This window comes from Mus musculus, chromosome 2 (assembly GCF_000001635.26).
Source record: "Mus musculus strain C57BL/6J chromosome 2, GRCm38.p6 C57BL/6J".
NCBI classification, from domain to species: Eukaryota; Metazoa; Chordata; class Mammalia; order Rodentia; family Muridae; genus Mus; species Mus musculus.
This window is the reverse complement of record NC_000068.7, coordinates 50357330-50378580: the sequence shown is the minus strand read 5'-3', so window position 1 is coordinate 50378580 and position 21251 is coordinate 50357330. Positions and strand designations below refer to the sequence as shown.

At 40.8% G+C, this 21251-nt stretch overlaps 2 long non-coding RNA genes across 3 annotated transcripts in view; both read right to left on the bottom strand.

Annotated features, from left to right (window-relative positions):
• The window catches only part of Gm13483 (predicted gene 13483), a 137158-nt gene that overhangs the window by 55387 nt on the left and 60520 nt on the right, over positions 1 to 21251 (bottom strand). Inside the window, exon 3 of one of the 2 annotated variants that reach the window (NR_040361.1) lies at positions 13581 to 14516. The exons of the other annotated variant lie outside the window; for it this stretch is intronic. This is a non-coding gene — a long non-coding RNA (predicted gene 13483). Of the gene's footprint in view, positions 1 to 13580; positions 14517 to 21251 lie in introns of those variants that run through there. 2 annotated transcript variants of the gene reach the window in all.
• Positions 1 to 21251, bottom strand: part of Gm48908 (predicted gene 48908) — a 55032-nt gene that overhangs the window by 31476 nt on the left and 2305 nt on the right. The window contains exons 2-4 of the long non-coding RNA NR_154590.1: positions 14362 to 14516; positions 10746 to 10856; positions 8537 to 8635 (exon numbers count right to left, since the gene is read on the bottom strand). This is a non-coding gene — a long non-coding RNA (predicted gene 48908). The remainder of the gene's footprint in view (positions 1 to 8536; positions 8636 to 10745; positions 10857 to 14361; positions 14517 to 21251) is intronic.

The following is a 21251-nucleotide window of genomic DNA, read 5'->3' as shown; positions in this document are numbered from 1 at the left end:
CCAGGGCTATACAGAGAAACCCTGTCTCAAAAAACCAAAGAAGGAGAAGGAGGAGGAGGAGGAGGAGGAGGAGGAGGAGGAGGAGGAGGAGAAAAGATGGCAGTGAAGCTTTTGTGGAACAAAAGCCTGGCTCCCAGAATCCATTGCTGCCTTCACATTAATCACCTGAGAACATTTTCTAAGTTCCCTTAGGTCAGACAACAGTCATACAACAAAATAAATATGAGGCAGAAGGCTTCATAAACACCTCGATGAAATTCTGCTGCAAGTGGCAAGTCACTAATGACAGCCCTTCCGTTCCCTTTGCAAGCGGTCAAATTAATGAAGAATACTGAATTCTGTGCCAAGCTGATTAACAGCAAGTTCGCATGAGATCATTTAAAACAGGAGAAAATGAGGCTTGAAAGGGTCCCTGATGCATTTTTCTCCTTTTCCTAAGAGACTCTCAATAGCGTTCTGTTGCTGCATTTTAAAGACCACTTTCCCAAATTGGGGCCCTTCATTATCCTGCATTACACTCATTCTCTCCACCGAGGGGGCTCCGTGGAAGAATGGCACCCTCGTTGTGTGTTCCCATTAAGTGCACCCTCTCTCTCGTTTCATCTCTGCTGTGAGGACAGTTATTTCATTTCGCAGCAACTTACTTCTTTGTCTCTATTTTACCAAATGCAGAGTTCTAGAGCAACACGGGAGTGGCCATTTTGGAGGCCCTTCAAGAAACTAAGAGACTGGCAGCAAGATTCACTGGCCGCTTCGGCTGGCACTAAGCTGAATCAACTGAATTGTGTGAGGCAGAGCAGCGGCACTGGAAATAAAGCCTGAGGTTATCTGTTCACACTCTGCCCGCTCTTTGCTTCAGTGAGATCATGTTAACAGACAGCAGGTTACATTTGCCTGAAGTAAAATAAGCAAGGTGACTCTCGGAGCCTCAGGAACCAGTGTTCCCTCTAGGAAGGGTATGCTTTGGCCCAGGACTCAAACTGGGGAAACTTCTAGCTAAGCAGAAGCTGATGAGTAGCCTCTGCTTTAAAAGGAAAGATAGGTGTAGCAACAAATATAATTCTCAGTGACAGAGAACATTCTTCAGTTTACCCTGGAGCTATGCATGCCAATTACAGGAAAGTGCCTAACGCATTAGCTCACCTAGAGCTAAAATTTACAGGAGAGAGTTAAAAAAAAATATATGGATCCAAGAATATTTTTAATTATGTTAAATATAAGCAAATAGTATTACAAACAATATATTCATATCTAGTATAATATATCAACATGTTTGTTAGGCTGCACATAAATCCTCTAGATTATGCTAATGTGCAAATAAAGTGATTTGCTGTGTTTTAGAAAGTGAGCAACAATGGCATTCCTCATCGGCTTGTATCACCTGGTAATAAAATTCTAACATCAACAACAACCAAAACACAAAACAGAAAACCCTGGACTTATGACGGCATGGAGTTCTCCTCTTACTCATTTTAACAGACTCCGAGGGAAACACTGTGATCTGAGATATGCCATGGCAGTTGTTCATAATTAATCAAGAAAAAGTTGAAATTATCCACCTCCTATAAATATTCCTAAGGAATCAAAAAGATTGTCTCCTGTAACTTATGACCATTTCTATGAAATTATTAATGCAAACACAGTGTGGTGCCAATTTCACCTGGAAAATCCATTAACATAGAACAGCTCATTCTTCAAAAGATGTGTCATCCCACTTACATTCTTTTACATATTTAAGATAAGTCAGGGGAATTCTGAGAGGGTAAGGGAAATGATTAGTCCAAGAAATATTTGAGGAGAAGGGAGTTAGGGCTTTCAAATTAGGAAAGTGAAATCCACAGAGTTCCCCCGACAGTGGATATAAAAAGGACTCTGGGGTGTCAGAATGGTGGGCATTAACCTGATCTTGCATTTGGGGGACAAGCACCTGGGACATCGCTGATTGCATAAGGCTCCCCTCCCCATCCTTGGTACAGAGCTGGGAGTAGCAGTCCAATTTCCACAGGGCCACAGATCTCCTGACATCCATCCCTACCGCAGAGCTTCAGGCCACTGGGATCCATAGAAAGAAACCCAGAGGCTCTGGGGACAATTTCATTTTTGCTGTGAATCATTGCAGGAAGGAGTAAGACCACAATGATCTTGCTAATTCGTCCTTCTCATGGAAAGTGAAAAGTAAAGGAATTACGAATTATTTGTCAAGGGTCTACCATCATAACATTTACTTCCGTGATTCTGACTACTCCCAGGTGCATCCCATGGTCCTTTAAGTCCATAAACTAATATGATCTTTAAAAATAGCTGTATTGAGCAGGCACTATGTCATCCTCATTACCCAAGAGGCATTTAAACAAAGAACTGAACACAAAACAAGTAAACTTGAAACTTGGGATACAAACCACAAACCTGTAAATTGGAAAGTCAGTCCTGGGGAAGTCTTTCCACACAAATAGCAAGGGAAAGATGCAAACGTCAGGTGTTCAGGCCTCTTTGATACTTCAATGCCAATGAGAAGGACTCTTCCTTAACCCGCCAAGTGATGGTGATGACTAGCAAGGCTCCTCAGCTTGGAAAAATATCTGTGCACTAAACTCTGGCTAATCCTGGTCCTGTGTTGTGTGACACCAATGTAGAGCATCAGAGAATTAGGTCTGCACTAGTGCTTTAGACACCACGCACAGCTAGGTTTCCATGAAGCCATACATACATAAGCCTGTTTGGTGGATGCTAGTTTTTGAATACCCCTACGAAAAATGTATGTTGCTGATTCACTGACATGGAATACATGATCAACTACACCATGACTCCGACCTTGAGAAAACATGGCTAAGACACGTATTGCTGTCACAAGACAGCACACAGATGCCCTACAATTAGAAACACAAAGCCACATTTGAGCACTACAGTTAGCAATCACCTCTAACAGTGAACTGTCCAATGAACAAGCACACAAATATGAAAAATGTGGCATCCGAGTGAGCCAGGCAGGACATTGTGGAGTCCGTGCAGGCTGAAGCAGCAGAAATCGATGGTGTTTGGTGTCAGCCAAGCCCTGCGCATGAGGTCGCTAGAGTTTTCACCACTCTGTTCCCTGCTTTTTGGATTACTAATACATCTCAGTGACTAGGCAAACTAGCATACATACAACCTGTGAATGCTGAGGACCCACTGGGTTTACATAAGGGTTCAAGTAATTGCCAAGGCTATGCAGAAGCGCCAAGTCTGCTCAGCATCTTAATTTACAGAGAAGCCTCCGACTAATGAAGAACACACACACAAAGCCTTCAAATAAGCTAGGGACTGAAATGCTGAAGAGGATGTCAACAAAACTCCAGAAACAAATGACTGTTGAACAAAAGTTGTAAATATGGCTTAGAATAACAATAACAAAAATTAAACAGAGAAATGAATTTTATTCCTATATAAAACTTCAGGGGATACAATGTTTGCTTAGTAATGCATTAACTCTCAGAAAACATAAATGTGACCTATTTCTGTCCTGTGCTTTCAATGACACATTTGTGCATTAGGAAAATAGGTCCACAGGTAACATTCAGGAGTAGCATTCTTGATTAAAAGTTGAGTTACATTACAAGGAAAACAGAAATAGCAAATGTCTTTCTTTTAATCTGGGTGTCTCAAACAATATGTTACTATTATACCTAGCCACCTTCTACACTCTCAGTCAGAGGAAGCCTGCCATTAAACTCCAGAAACCTGATCTGAGATCTTACAAAGGACAATATAAACCTCAAAGATTAAATTGTTCGCCCCAGGGGTCTCCAATCTCAGCAGACAGAGGAATAGAATAGAGTAAATATCTCTTCAGCTCTCTCTCTCTCTCTCTCTCTCTCTCTCTCTCTCTCTCTCTCTCTCTCTCTCCTCCTTGCCAGCCTGTCTATCTGTCTGTCTGTCTCTTTCTGTCTCTCTCCTCCCCATTTCCTTACCTTTTGTGGTAAATTGCCAATGTACATGTGCATGTGAGCATGCACACACACATACACACAATTTGATACAGTACTAGGAGACTTTACCTTCTGATGTCCCCGGAAAGTTTTTTACTCCTTAGAAGTAGAACACACAACATCTCCCTGCCCTGACGATTCTGGTCTCTGCATTATTGACTATGTTTTGTAAACACTTTTATGATTACTTAATGCTAAACACAAACTGTTCTGATCAGGGGGACAGGGCAGGGTCCCCATGATACATCTCAGGGTCTGATACAGCCCACAGCTGTATGAGAACTCTTCATACAATACTAACTGTAGATAAAACATTATCTTTTGATTTAAAAATACATGATTAGATGGCATAGTATGTTTTGGATTTTTTTGGAATATAAAAACATGTATAATTTTCAGAATCCCAGATTTATGTTTCTCATAAAACTTTGATTGATTGAAACAAAAATTCATAATATATATATACATATATATATTTATATTGTACAACACTGTATGCTAAAATCAGGATATGAGATATGAGATATAATGGTAAAAGCAACAGGTGTGGAGACTCTAGTTCAATTATAGAGAAGAACATAGACACCAGTTTTAAGCAACAAATTCCAATACTTAAGAACCACATTCTTTAGTATGTCCAAGACACACTTTGACAAAATGCCCAGGAAGTAAGTATCATAAGATAAAGTTACTTCACCCTAGATTTCCTTCAGCATGATCTGTATGATTCTGTGAAATACAGTCCATGCCAGAAGGGAAGCAGGAACACTCCACCTGAGAAATTTCTGTGCCATTCTTTGAGCCCGAGTGCTGTTTATCTTGACAACGAACTGCTTCTGGCCTTGCTCCAATGCAAGCAAGCCAAAGATTCATGAAGCTTTGCTCTTTGGGGATCAGTTTTAAGCAGCAATGGCAAGAAGTCTGTCCCAATAAAAACATGTCTCAAGGAAGAAAAATTCCATATTTTTCTTTTAATAGAAAGAAGGCTTATAATTTTTAGAGTGAAGAAATTCCTCTACTCAAGTGGCACTGCCCCAGGTTTCTTTCAAACACGTCTGAGATGGAAAACACAGACCTGTTCTTTAAAACTACAAGAACATCCTAAAGCAATATTCCAATTTATGCTTAAAACAAAACTGAGGACAGAATAGAAGAAGGAGGCATAGAGGGAGGGCTAGGGAATGTAACGAAGTGGTAGAGAGCTTGCCTTGTACACACAAGGTCCTAGCTTAACTCTTCAGCAATGAAAACAGATTTGAACTAAATCAGGACACTTGACAAGTCCGGCTTCGCCTGTTTTCCTAACTCCTTTCTGTCCTTATACCCTTTCCATGTAAATTCCCTTATTCACTTGACCTTCAGGGTATGACTCACACACTTGGGCCAACATGACCCAGTCTTTAAACAATTAACAAACTAGACTGAGGAAATATCTGATTGGGAACACATGTTCACATGTATGCGCATATACAGGTCAAAGGTTGACATCAGTGTCTTTCTTAATTATTCTCCACCTTACTTGTTGAGACACGATCTCTCCGTGAATCTAGAGCTCGCTGATTCAGCTAGACTGGTTGGCCGGGATCCCCTGGATCTTCCTGTAACTGCCTCCCAAGAAGTGGGATTACAAGCATGTGCAAGCATGCTCAGCTCCGTATGCACATGCTGAGGTTCCATTATAAGCGTGTGCAAGCATGCTCAGCTCCGCATGCACATGCTGAGGTTCCATTACAAGCGTGTGCAAGCATGCTCAGCTCCGTATGCACATGCTGAGGTTGCAAACACTTCAGATCCCCGGGCTTGTGCAAAAATTCTTATTGACTAAGCCGTCTCCCAGAATCCCTAAATCTTTTTAAGAAGCAATGATATCAGGAGCCATGTCGAAGACATTAAACACAGGCTTTTATGTGTAAGATAACCACTGTATTACCTTCACCTCTATCTAAACCAAAGTACAAATCTAAACTCTTCCTTTGTAAGCCATAGTGTTGTCCAAATTCACCTTCTAATAAGAAGGTACATTTGTAAATGCTATTGTAAGATAATATAATAGCAACTGTTTTCTCTAGTATGGCATAAAAATCATTAAAATCAAATTCCTTAGCATCCTTAACAATGAAATTGAATTATAAATGTATATATCAAAGAGTTCAGTGGGTAAAAACTGCCCATGCATGAGAACCTGGAACCAGAATCCTAAGACCCACATAAAAGCCTGGAATGGTCTTGCTTGCCTATAGCCATAACACTGAGCTGGGGAGGGGAGAGGGAGATACAGGAGGATCACTGTCCCTTACTGAATAGCCAACCAAACAACCAAACAGAAAAACAACAGTGAACTCCAGAGTCAATGAGAGACCCTATCTCAAAGGGATAGGATAGCGAGCAGTAGAGCAGGACACCTATTGCCCCCTCTGCCCTCAATGGGCACACATGGGCACATGTACCACTCTGCCACATGTATATACTGCATACGTACACACAAACACCTATTTTTAAAGTACAAGTGAGTAAAAAGATAATGACTATTTACTAAATAATCCGTTCACTAAATATCAGTACTCTTGCACTTGATGAGTTAAATTCTCTAGACATAAATAGCAGTTAAGTTCTTTGTGTTAATAACATTCATTACATTTATAGGATCTGCAGACACTATGCAGTAATGAAAATTTTAGAAAAGATAAAATTAATACAACTAGCCACAGGGTAAGGCACGAGGTATGACAACAGCTCAGCCCGCGACTACATGTAAAATCTCTTCCCAAGTCAGCATCATGGAAAGCCCCAACATACCTAAACACTGTCCTAATAAGTTCCAATCTCTCACAGTGCTTAGGAGCTAACCCAAAGAAATGGGAGGATATTTAATACTGCCAATAGACCAAAAAAGGAAAAGCAAACAAAATCTTTTAAATGGGAATAATATAAAATGGTCACAAGACAATCATTTAGACCAATTGTCACTCATTCCTATAGAAAACAGAAGGCCAGGCAGTGGTGCCACATGCCTTTAATCTCAGGACTTGGGAAGTAGAGGCGGGTGGATTTCTTAGTTCAAGGCCAGCCTGGTCTACAGAGTGAGTTCCATGACAGCCAGAGCTACACAGAGAAACTCTGTTTCAAAAAAAAAAAAACAAAAAACAAAAACAAACAAAAAACAGAAACAAAATATGGGTTGTATTGAAATGCAAACCATTTAGGAACATTTTCCTGACAGTGATATTTACTGAACCCTCTCAAAGTAAAATAATAGGACAAAGAGATTTGGCAAGAAAATTTAAAATTGGGCAGTATCTCAGTGACATAGAGTGACATAAGACTCTGCATCTAAAGTAGGAAAATGACTAAGAGTTCAAGAAAGGAACTCTGAAACGACATGGTGGCATGTTCCTGAGGTTCTACGGGATGGCTGGGCACTGAGCATCTCCACAAGAAAGAAGGTCAGACAAACACACCGAGTCTGGGTTCTGAGACTTATCTAATGTCAACACACAACTGAGATTCCCAGAGATCTTTTCTACAATTTCATTTTATAAAATGTCGATATTGTGGTATTCATAGTCATAGATTTCCTTTTGATGTAGTATGACCAAATTTTTGGAAAAGTTTAAGACGATCATTGCAGCGCATGACTAATACATACTCTGTTTCTGCTCCCATGAGAGTTCAAAGCACCACGCTTGATGCAATGAGGTCCTGTGGCACTTCCTTTGCCATTTCAACCAGTTCTTTACACTCGTGGTTACAGTTTCTGGCAATTGCATTCAAGTTTTCTCTTGAACTGATCGCACTTTGGAATGGATTACGGAAAAGGTTATAGCTTGTTACATAGTGTTTATTCTAAGTAACATCAAATAATGTCTCAGGCTGCCTCTGTAAACCTGGCTCCATTTTTCATCAAACAATTTATTTTGATAAAATACAAAAAAACTGTCCCAATGATTCATGTTACTCATTACTTTTATAAATTATTCAACAAAGAAATAACAAATACTCTAGGAAATATAAACTAAATTGAACTAAACACATCAAAATAAATGAATAGTTCATCCTTGATTTTATTGTGTTTATTCAATTGCTGCTTAATTAGAAAAATGCCATTATTTAGACTACAGATCCCTATCACTGTAAAATCCATGAGCCTCTCCTATAAAACTATTATTAACTTTGGAACCAGTGATTGTTTCCCTCAAGCCAACGATAATGAAGACTAAATTGGTATTTCAATAAAATTAAAAGTTGGGAAACAGAAGTTATAGACTTCAGACAGGTGGGGGCTCACCAATAACTATGCAAATAGTTTCTCCTTTCCTCAGCATTTGTTTAGCTCCTCTTGAAACCATTCTGATTTTACTTTGGTTATTTAACAGCAGATGGCAGAAATTCAATTTCGTAGATATAAATTCTTAAAAAAATAGCTCTGAGTTCCATTTCTGCCTGAGACTACAGAAATACATAACTCAATACCAACCTATTTGACCTCCATAATACTGTGCAGGCTTGAGGTCCGTCATAACTTCCAGGAATAGAGCCAAAGAGAAGCATAGAATCAAATCAGTTCAACCTACTTTTGTAAGCCTTGATCCATTTAGTCAGTCATATGTCAGTTACCCATCAGCAATCTGTTCTGCTTCATACTGCAACTTTTAACGCCTACTTGTTTTGATCTGCACATGTGACATGAGAAAACAGCAATGAACACGGTTGTTAAGTTCATAGTAAATTTACCAAGTGCCATCTTATAAGGAGATCTGCTATGACAAATTCAGAGTCCCCAAATTCCTATACTTAGCAATATGAATGTAATCTGAACATACTAGGGTGGTTGAGCTCTTCTTTATTCTTCTGTGACCATTTTCACGGCACACGTGTGTGTGTGTGTGTGTGTGTGTGTGTGTGTGTGTGTGTGTGTGTGTGTGTGTGTTATATAGAAAATCTCTATAATGTTTGGGGACAATCTTTGTGATGAAGCACCAGGATTGGTTCCTAAACTCTGAAGTATGTTAGTCAACACATACCACTGCAGTTATGACAAAAACCCAAAATTCAGAGTCTTGTACAATCTCACTGAAGCCAATATGGAGCAACAATCACTCATTACCATATCTAGGCTCAAAGGAAAACCAAAAACATAATCTAAGACAATGACTCCATCTAGCTAAATACCTATTCATAGCACACAGATAATGCGTGATTCTGTATGTAATAATAACTTGAGATGTTCTTTTCCTCCTCAGGCTTGGGGCCAGGGGTGAGAGAAAGGGGGAAGGGGGTGATTTCACTACCTTCTTTAGCTTTTGTTTTGTTTTTTCCTCTGGCATGGAGGAAACAACAACTACAACAAACGTTATTTTAGTGAGCCAGTTTGGCTTTTGTGCCAGCCATAACCAGTCAGAGGCATCGTGGTCCACGAATAGCCAAATGCTCATTGTTGAAACATGGCCCAATTTCCTGGAGTCCAAGTTCTAATTAGGGGTTTTCTCTTTGAATTTTAAAAGGCAAAAAGTGAAGACACAAACTCCTAATACGTATAATTAAGAAGAGCAGCCTTAACCTTGCAGGGTTTTAGAGGCTCTTACTGTCACTCTCAACACAGGTCTCCCACTGAGAGCGTAATTACAGTTTTGCTGCACTTCATACTGTCTGCCTTCCAGAGAGTGAACACTGTTTGTTATTAAAAGAAGACTGCCATATTGTGCTCCCCTCTGCACATAACATCTCTCCCTGACACCACTTACCTTTTATCTAGTCTTTTAAGTGTGAAGGGGGCAGGGGGTAAGACTCAAGAACTACAGAGACTTGGTAAATTCTAACAAGTTGGCATTAATCAAGTGCCCCCACACACACCAAAAGGACCCTTTTCTCCTCAATTTGACACACTTGCATTCAACACCCATAGCTGCCTTTTCTTTATCATTTCTATAAACCAAGCTAAAATAAAAAGCAAAGCCACAGACTCCTAACTACCTAAGTTTCAACAGTGGGAAATTCCATTTCTAATTAAATAGCATAGTTTAAATCACTATGCCTGCGGGCCACATTTGTAACACCGAGGTGGTAGCCAAGTCTCCTCTACTGATTCACAACAAGTGCTTTGAGCAGCAGCTGAGTGAGGTAAGTGCATTCTTTCTCCACAGAGGTTCTATATGCCTTGTAAAACGAAGAACTTGACATTTATTGAAGTTCTATAACTACATATTTTCAGTCGTGTAAATAGAACGATAGAAAATGGATTTCCCAGATTTATCACCACGAAGTCACTTTGCAGCATGGTTAGGCTTCCTTAACTGGCTTTGCCTGTCTCGAGCTGTGACATCTCATTATGTGTTATAACTTGCTCCTACAGTCTGCATCCAAAAAAAAGACCACGCCATGGGCTTAGTATTATTTTTTTTACTAGCACTTTCTAATCTATTAGGGCAGTAACATATCTGAGAAAAAAAAACACTCAGTGGTACAATACTTAAAGACTTAGAAAGAAATGGAGCAGTAAACGAGAATCTTGCATCAGGCAAGATATCCTAATACCATCTTCTCCATTTGATAAAATAAAGTATTTGCAGGCAATAATGAAAGAAAAAAAACACCATTTAAATCTGTTTTAATTTTGTAATAATATTGCAAGGAGCTCAAGTATACATTTTAATATATAAAAACATATTTAGATGACAATACAGACTACTGAAGACATATAGAATGGAAGAGTTATCGGGCAGTCCAGTTTTGTCATGGAACCAATAGCAACATCAACAGACTACAGAGGGTAGGAAGACTTACAGAGTGACTCCCAGGGTGGTAGTTCACTCCTGACATTGGAATGTTGCCCTCTGGAAATACCTTCTTCAACACAGGCACGGACCTTCATTTAAACTAATTGCTGGGTTTTTCCTATATTGAAAATAGATTTGTTTCCATACAATATAGTTTTCCCTTCCCCTTCCCCTTTTAAGTTCCTCCCCCTCCCCCTCCTATCTAGATCCATACTCTCTGTTTCTCATTAAAAAATGAACAGGCATCTAACAAATCATAATAAAATACGATAAGATAAACAAAAAATAAACAAACTGAAAAGAAACAAAATAATCAAACAAACCAAAAAAAAAAAAAAAGAGCCAAAGAACATTTGCACACATAAATATCCCATAAAAACCCCAAACCAGAACCCACAATATATATGCAAAAGATCAAATTTTCCTCTCTAATTGCTAATTTTACTGATCTTAAATACTTTTTTCCCCCAAATCTGTAAGCTCTCAAGAGTCAGCATATTTGGAAACTATTTTAAGGATCCACTGTCATCCATTCCAGTGTCAACTGGCTTTTTGTGGGAACTAAAAGGGGGGTCTAGGGTAAGAGGGGAAGGAAAGGCCCACACCCCACCAGAGTTCCACCTATGCTCTGGTCAGGCAGATGTGGGAGAGCTGCCACATGCTTTCCACTCAGCCCCGGGTGGGCATCCAAGCCTCTGACCCACTCTTTGGGGGGTGGACAAGGGGCAGCCTAACCTGGGAACCCTGGGGCTACTCCCTAAAACCCCAGGGTTATTGGAGAGAGGGAAGAGAGGTTCCCATGCGTGCGAGAGTGAGTGCAGCGGATCTTGATGAGCAGAGACTATGGTTTTAGAGCTTTATTATAGAGAGGCAGGGGGAAAGAGAGAAGGTGAAAGAGAGAGAGAGAGAGTAAGAGGGAGAGAGGAGAGAAGACAGAGAGAGAGGTGAGAGGAGAGAAGTGAGAGGTAAGAGAACAAAGGAATGAGAAAAGTAAGAGAGGAGAGAAGACAGAGAGGAGTGAGAGGGTGAGTGAGGGCTAAGCAGCCGCTCTTATGGCCTTTACTGTTACTAGGTAACTGGGGAGGAATTTAGCCTGAAGATCAGAAGCTTGGGACATTGTCTATGTGACTTCTAGCCATGCTTCTTTTGTGAGGGCTGTGGGGGGGCGGTAACTTAGGCAGGAGCCAGAGTTCCAGGAGCATGAGGGAATGCCTACTGTGTCAAGTAGGTGAGTTATCACCATGCCAGGGTTCAGACCTCAGCTTGACTGGAGACCAGCCTGTCTGTGCATAGCCCAATGCCCTACAGCTTTTAGTTTCAGCAGCTGTGACAGGAATACTATAAAAGCTTCCTGGTAGCACAAAAAGGATTCCATAATCTGTATCAAGTGCTTACTTGGAAGAGCAGTTCTAGGTACAGTGGCATGGATGGGAACCACTATCTTACTTCTGTAACCCAGTCATCCTTCACAAGCCAGCCCTCTTCCCCATCCTGGGTTGTGTCTGAGGAGCGTGTCCTTGCACTGCTTTGTCAGGTCTAAGGCTAAGGAAAAGCTGGTTGCAATCTCTCCTGCCATATCTAGCTTTAGTGACAACCTGACTGGCTGGCCTGACTTGTCACAGTGGCTGCATGTGCATGTGATGGGACTTTTGGCTGGGTCTGTAATTACAATTTCCACCCCAAAGGGAAAGGTTTATGCTGTACATTTTGGCTAGATGGTTGCCTACATCTGAGACAAAATTCATACTGTTTTACCTATATTGTTTAGTGATTGAATCCTTCTTTTATCCCTATGATGAACTGTTCTTTGGTCTCTGAAGACTTCCAGAGGCTCACATGCACCAAACTGGATTCCTAACCATTTTTTTTCCTCCTTAGATACTCTGGCTCTACAGAGATCTTATCATATGTTCATTTGAGTGACCCACACAGACACATGTGTCTACTTTGCCCTTCTTTTACAGTGTTCTGGGTGATTAACATCTTAGAAACACTATTTATAAGTTGATCTAAATCATTCAGATACACAATTTCTCCAGCTTTGTAAGGTTCACTCAGCAGAGAAGAAGCTCCATATTGGCCATGACGTTCCTGCTACATAGACTTTCTGAATGATCCTGTGAGTATAGCTTCATTGGGCCCAATGAACTGAGTGTCAAACACAGCATTTCATATATTCAGTTCTCTCTTTCTTCCTCTCCCTCCCACTTCCCCTCTCCCTCCCACACCCTCCCTCCCTCCCTCTCCCTCTCCCTCTTTCCCTCTCTCCCTCCATCTCTCTCCTGTCCTGTCCTGTTCTGTCCTGCCCTTCAGTTCCCAACAACCATGAGGATCTCAGCTATCGACGTCCAAGTGTGCCTGATGACTCGTATTCCCTCAGGTTATACAGTCTTCGGGTCAAATGAGGTGAGCAATTATGTTGCTCAGTGGCTCTACATCCCAAGGATTCAGATTGATTCCATCTGGCTCTATGTCCCACAACCACACAGACCAGTGTGTGGTGCGTTCTCTCATTGCTCAACTAAAAGTCTTCCCAAATTCAAGCAATGACTATCACAGTCTCTGTGGTTATCATAGCTTGCTATACGGGGCCATTGCTAAGGCATCTAGCTGTATGTTAATCATGGACTTTTCCCTTCTACTGTGTTTTAGGTCAGGCTTGAAAAATATCTTCTAGGAGTTCCTTGCTCTCTATCCACCCATGCTTCTACTCTGTCCATGGGTTCTAAAATGTTTGATCTCAGAAAAGTCTCTTTGATGCACATATATATAATTTGCACTCTCCTCTTGCACCCCACCAATACTGAGAAACACAAACACTCCAATCTCATCTCTCCTTTTTCCCCACATTTCCTGCCAAATCAGAAGCCAATAATAAGGATAGTTTCCACATACCTTCCTTACTTATAAGTCTTGTTTTATTTTTATTTAATTCATTGGGGGGGGGGTGTCTGTGTGTCTGTGCCTGTGTGTGTTTGCCTGCATGCATATAAGTGTATTGTGCAGTGTCTATGAAAATCAGAATAGTATTATATTGATTCCCTTGGAAGCAGAGTAACAAATGTTATGAGACACCACATGGGTACTGAACCTGGGTCCTCTGAAAGAGAAGCTAGTGCTCTTAACAGCTGAGCCGTCTTCCTATCCCCCTGTAATTCTTTTATGGGTCAGTTTCTTTTTGGGCCTTGGTTGCATATATTATCACTCACAGCAAAATCACACAATTGCCACAGCCTACATATGATCCCATCCTATACATGCTAATTCCAGATGTTATAGTGTGAATGACAATCATTCTTTTGGAGTATACTCCTGCATGCAGGTAGCAGACCTCATTCATCAAAGAGGCACACACCGACTAATACATAGCAGAGGATGGACACCTGAAATTCCATCTAATCACACTCTATCCTCTGTTGGTTTGGCATTGGCTGCAATTCTTATAACCTGTTAGAGTAAGCATACAACTGTCACTACAGCAAGAAGACGCTATACCCCATACCACATGGGGAAGGTAGCCACACTGGCATTGTCCCACAGATGTTTCACTCTCTGGCAGACCAACCTGTTTTCTGGTTTTTCACCCAGAGTAGTATCCATGCAACTGTCTCCTCCAAACTTACCTTAGGACACAGAAAAGTATCAGGAGCCAAGTGTTGGTTGGCAGTCCAGGTAAAGGTAATTACTTTGATCGAGCCACAAACAATATGTAATATAATCAAGTGGATGAAGGACTACATTATCTTCATGGGTTAAAAGTAGTCTGGAACACCAATACCTTAAAGAGAGCAAAGGCACTCATTTAAATCCAACCATAATGTTTGAGCACTAGTCTCTTGATACATGAGAATGATGAATGGGTTTAAGAAAAAACTAAATGATAGATAACCATATAGAGTTTTAAGCAATTACCTAGCAGTGGTATATAGGAGAATTGGAGATGGAAGGGACTAGTAGATGAATACTGAAAAGAGTATCATAATATGGAAGAGTGAGATGAGATCAGCCAAAGATGCATCCCCACAACTCATTCAGATTACAGGTCAAATCTTTCAGCTTGGTTTTAGCTCAGAACCCCTTAGAATCCCTGTATCCAAACCCAAACGCTTAAAATTTGCACATGCTTTTATATGATTCACTGTGGTTGTAGTTGGCTGATAATTGTTATATTCTTTCTAGTGTAAGGACCCAGAAAGATCTCCAACATCAAGTGAAAATTAAAATGAAACATAATGGTCATATGCCCATCTTGTCCTTTTTGGTAGAAAAATGCATCATTGTCCCCTAAAGAAAACTCTCTAAGCATTAGAGAAAATGACTCTAATAATCTGTTAAATCTAAGTCTTTTCTTTCTCTTTTGTTTTCAGAGAGATGCCACTGTGGGGAAAGTGATAAGAATGAGCCATAGACTCATACTGTGAATGTTTAGTCACCAGAATGCTTAGTCACCAGAGAGTAGAACAGTTTAAAAAGATTAGAAGGATGAAGAGGTGTGGCCTTGTTGAAGGAAGTATGTCACTAGGGGTGAACTTTGAGGTTTCAAAAGCCCACACCAGGCCCAGATTCTCTCTCCCTTCCCCTCCCCTTCTCCCTCTCTCCCATCCCCTCCCCCTCCCCCTCCCTCTCTTCCTCCTCTGCCCCCTCCCTTCCTCCCCTTCTCCCTTCCCCTCTCTTCCCCCCTCTCTCTCTCTCTCTCTCTCTCTCTCTCTCTCTCTCTCTCTCTCTCTTTCTCTCTCTCGCTTCTCTCGCTTCTCTCACACCTGTCTGTCTGGACACTGTTTTGCATGCATCCATGTCTCCACTATGATGATAATGGTCTCTGACTGTAAATATACATATATATATATACATATTATTAACTAGCACATAAAGTATTAAATATCATTATGACATTTTCAAGCAATGAACATTTTAGTAATTCCTATTTACCCAACCTACAACCCTGCTCCTCCTGGTTCTCTCTAATACCCTCTTCAACTCTTATATCTTTTGTTTACTCTGTGTCCTTTTCCCCATCCCATCCTTCTACATGACCAAATATTTCCCTCTCTTTCCTTCTCTTTTCTAAAACAACTTCCTGAGTTTTAGGCCTTATTCATAGCTGTTTATACTATTGCTTAATATTATACTTTGCAGACCCACTCATTTTACTGCAAATTTCAGACTTTCATTTTTCTTTACATCTGAGTAAAATTCCATTCATATATACACTTCTATGTACACACACAGGTAGAGAAATTAATATTTGTTTCATTTCTTCTAGCTTGGTTTACTCCTGTTAGTGTAAGGAAGAGGTGGAGTTATTTTAGAAGAAAAACAATGAGAAATGGCAAATCAATAGGATGCAAGAAGAGGAACCTGGAGGGTGAAGCCTAGCAGAAGTCCAGTGCTCTAGAGCCATAGCACTTCCTAAAGAGATTTTCATTGATTCTTTGTGAATTTCACATCATGCACCCCAATGCAACTCATCTCCCCATCCCTCAATATCTCCCCTCCACCATTGTAACCTCCCCCCCAAAATAAAATAAAAATTAACACATGAAAAGAAAAAAAATAACAAAAATCTCACCACGGAAGCTGCACTGTGTCATGATGTATCACCCATATACTCTTTTGTCCACACATCTTTACTTATAAGTGTTCATTTCAATGAGTCGTTGGTCTGGCTTGAGGCCTTCAGTTTCTGCTACACTATACTGGATCCTCACAGGGACTCCTCTTGGATATCCTGTTGTTGCCCCATATCATAGAGATCCTGCAACTTTGGATCTGCAGGACAGGTTCCTTTATGCACTCTAGCAGTTCATAGATGGGGTAAATGTGGGGCTGGGACCATTCAAAACCCTGGATCTGGGCCTAGGTCGTACCTGAGATGCCCAGCCTGCCAGCTCTCTCATAGGCACACCTCCAAGGCTAGCTCACCCAACTGCCACAGCCAGCCAGGGACAGGGACAGCTCCCGGACTCTCATGTCTCCTGAGCCAGCTCACCAGCACTCCTACCACCAGGGTCTGCTCTACTGTGCTGTCCCAGCCAGGTGCCAGGCCTGATCTCCAGAATGTTGTAGCCAATGAGAGGAGGGGCCAACTCTCCCACCTGCCTCAGGTAGTAAGGGTGACGAAGGACACATTTCTCCAGCACCCATGCCACCTCAGGACAGATGAGGGACAGAGCCTGCTCTCCTGTGTTCATTCCTTCTGGACAGGCTCACCCACATCCATTCCACCAGAACAAGCTCTGCTGTGCTGTCTAGGCAAGATTATAGGCTCTTCTTCTGCTCTTCCCCGCATGCTCCATTAGTTCTGATGTCCGACATCTGTGTGGTTCAAATCCTCCCACCCACTCCCAGCCCCCACCTCATGTTTCCTGCCTACCAATACTTTCTGCTTCCTCAGGTCTCAGCATCCTGAATTTGCCTTTCTCACCACACCTACTTATCTCATGGCCTTTCTCCATTTATCTGTTAAACAACATACCTAATTACAATCAAACAATACATAATAAAGCTAAGGCTACAACTCTACAGTCAGAGCTCTGGAAAGTGACATATGGTAAATACTGCTCTTGGTAGGACCTAATAGCAGATGTGAATTGATTTCTCCAATTTTTCAAGGCTGATTTAAATTTTTAGATGATTTTGTTCCTTTCATTAATACTAGAGATCAACAATTTCCCCCAAAGTCTCTACTTATTGCAATATAATACTGAAATAAATTAAAACTCAATATGCATCATCTTTCTGCTTAATTCTCATCACTCCAAGCTACAATGTTATTAGGTACAAGGTCATCTAAATTAAGTTAAAAAATCTGTTTTCAAATGCCTTGAAGCTGCATAATACAGATCTTCATTACCCAGGCTTCACTTGGCTCCTTTCCTAATCACACTGCTAAAACAGTTTAGTTGAGAATCATCTTTCTTTCTTTCTTTCTTTCTTTCTTTCTTTCTTTCTTTCTTTCTTTCTTTCTTTCTTTCTTTCCTTCCTTCCTTCCTTCCTTCCTTCCTTTCTCTTTCTCTCTCTCTCTTTTGTTCTTTCTTTCTTCCTTTCTTCTTTTGTCATTAATTTATGTATTCATTTTACATCCTGATCTCAGCTCCCCTTCCACCTCTCTTCCCAGCCTAACCCTTATAAATTCCTCCCCCTATTAAACCCTCAGAGAAGGGGAAACCCCACTTGGGTGTCACTTTGCCCTGGGACATACAGGCCCAGCAGGACTAAGCATATCCTCTCCCACTGAAGCCCAACCAAGCAATCTAGTTAGGGGAAGAGGTTCCACTGGCAGGCTTCAGAGTCAGAGATAACCCCTGCTGGCTAGAGAGTCAGAGATAGCCCCTGCTCCAATGGTTAGGGGACCCACATGAAGACCAAGTTGCATATCTCCTCCAAATGTGTAGGCTTCCCTGAATGCTCTTTGGTTGGTGGCTCAGTCTCTGAGAACCCCCATGGGCCCAGGTTAGTTGAGCCTATAGTTCTTCTTGTGGTGTTCTTGACCCCTCCAGCTTACTCATTTTTATCTCCCGCTCTTCCACAAGACTTCCAGGCTCTGCCTGATGTTTGGCAGTGGGTGGGTCTCTGCATCTGTTTCCATCCACTGCCTTATCTGATAAAGCCTCTCAGGAGACACTTATGCTAGGTTCCTTTCTACAAGCATGTCAGAGTATCATTAATAGTGTCAGGGGTGGGCTCTCTCCTACTGGGTGGGTCTCAAGTTGGTACAGGCATTGGTTGACCACTCCTCCAGTCTCTGCTCCATCTTTATCCCCACACATCTTGTAGGCAGGACAAATTTTAATTTGGAGGTTTTGTGGGTGAGTTGACTTCCCTCCATTGGAAATCCCTAGTCTCCACATCCTCTCCCCACCCTGGTAGAGTACATTTCTAGTATGTATCTTGGATATCGGAATAATAGCAATTGATAAAACAAATTCAAAAATGCCAAAGTAAATGCTATGGGTTTTTTTTTTGTTATTTTCTTTTGTTCTTTCTCTCTTTCTTTCTTTCTTCTTCTCTTTCTTTCTTTCACAAAACCCCCCACAATTGGTATTCTCTATGAGGAGGAGCCTTTCCTCTAAGCAGAAATTTAAGAGTACAGTTTTTTTTTCATGTATCTTGAACATTCTCACATTTGGTCTAATTCATCTTATCTTCAAATATCTGGAGAGGGAGTGGTTAAAACCTATCCCTAACCAAGGAACTGTTTGCAATTGGTACCTGATTCAAGAGGGAGGACCAATTTTATTTAATGAGAACATCAACAACACTCCAGAACAGGCCCCATGCGCAGAAGAAATCAGCCAACACACAAACCCTATGGCTTTTTATGTGTATTTTGTTTTGTTTTGTTTTGTTTTGTTTTGTTTGTCTGATTGTCTGTTTTGATTTTTTTGTTGTTGTTTCCTAGGGATTTTTGAGAGATAGCAAGAGATAGATAGATGATAGGTAGATGGATGGATTAATGAATGAAGAGAGGGAGGGAGGAAGGTAAACAGAGAGAGAGAGACACAGACACAGACACAGACACAGACACAGACACAGACACAGACACAGACACAGACACAGACACAGACACAGACACAGACACAGACACACAGACACAGACACAGACACAGACACAGACACAGACACAGACACAGACACAGACACAGACACAGACGAGAGAAAACTTAAAGTTGAGTGGGTAGAGACGTAGGGAGGATCTTTGAGGAATTAGGAGACGGGAAGGTATATGATTAAAATATATTATATGTAAAATTTTCAAATAAAACTGTTTTTAGTGGTCTGTGATAGGCTTGGGATGCAGTTCAGTTGATAATGCATGTTGGTACAAAGTCCCTGGTTCCACTATTCAAGATAAACGGGACATAGGAATATAGAGAGAGATAATCCCAGTTTTCCGGAGGTGGATGCCAGAGAATCAGTTTGAAGTCATCCTCACAACAAACTTTAGTGGATAGAGAAATAGCTATCCTTTCTGACTATTGGGAAGAATAAATGTTAGCTATTATTTAATTTCATTTTCATTAGTTAAATACTACCCAGTTGCTTTATATTTAAGTCATAAAGTAGCTAAGCTATAATGATATCTAAGGCCTTCCTTTGGGACACTTACCCTCCACCCCTTGCATTTTGATTGACATCCTGCCTCATGTCACACTCCTAGTCTGCTCTCATAGAAATTCATGATTGGGAATATCTCTCATGATTGCCCTTACCATGTGTGCTTTCAATTTAAAATACATTTTGCTAACATTAATTATTTGCTTTCCTCAGAAAGAATTGGTAGGGTTTTCTGTTTTTGAGGAGTACCAAAGTGTAAATAGTTTTCTGGGTTATACTGCCTTTATCCTGAAGTCTCAAAGCAACTCTGCACAGCATTTAAATGAACACAGTGGTATTTCCATAATATTTAAGGTATTGACATGGATTTGTCCATATACTATAATTTTTAGACATTTGTTCTATAAGTGAACAAATGTTTTACTTTTGAGCCTCTTTGGTTTATCCTGTTGTGACATATTAAGAAACCCTGACTTAAGAAATAAGGCAGATGACTACTGACCAATAAAACCTGAGGTCCACTTATGGCCTTCACACACACACATACACCCACATACACATGACCAATGATATGGCAGAATATTTTTGTAATGTGTTTGAAAGAGGGGGCTAAGGCACAAAGATTATAAGTTCAATGTTAGCCTAGGCAATATTGTGAGATCCCTTCACAAAAAAAGCAAAAATAATCTTGGTGTGTGTATGTGTGTGTGTATGTATGGTGTGTGGGGTGTGTGTGTGTGTGTGTGTGTGTGTGTGTGAGTGTGTGTTCATTCTAAAGAATAGGTGAAAATACTGCAATTTAATATGGAAAATACTGTCTTCCTCATGTCTGATTTGTGAAAGCTGTATGAGCCCAACATGTCCTGGGCAGCTGATGTTCCTCTTCTGTATAAGAGTAAAATTTAGGTCATTCTCTAAGCACAACACAATTTCCTTCTGTGTTTTTGTTTCTCTGATCAGATTTTATGATAACTTATGGACATACTTATAATGTTTACACCAGGCCTCTCTACACTTCACTTTCAGCTTGTTTCTGTTATCGATGATGATGTTTGGAGGATGGAGAGAAACTGAATCTAAGGGAATGCTTCCCAAGGTCCTCCTTTGGTAAAAAGGCAGAAAGCATTCTAACTACAAATAAAATTCTGGTTCCACTTGGCTCCTGTGTTTCTTCCTTCTGACTTAAAACACTGTCTGATGGACGGACAGTGAAGATGAAGGTTACACTTAAAACTGGAAATCACCTTTGATAGAATACTTACCCCCACGATTACCAAACCAATATGTGGAAGAACCGAGAGTAAACCTCGAACTTACAAACTCTGAGTCTGCTGTGCTTTAGTTTAGCCACACCAACTAAAGATAGATGAGATCATTTTATTCTGGTCTGTGAATGGACCTCTCCACGTCTCCATCATATCCACTATTCACACTAATACACCTCCCATGACCTGAG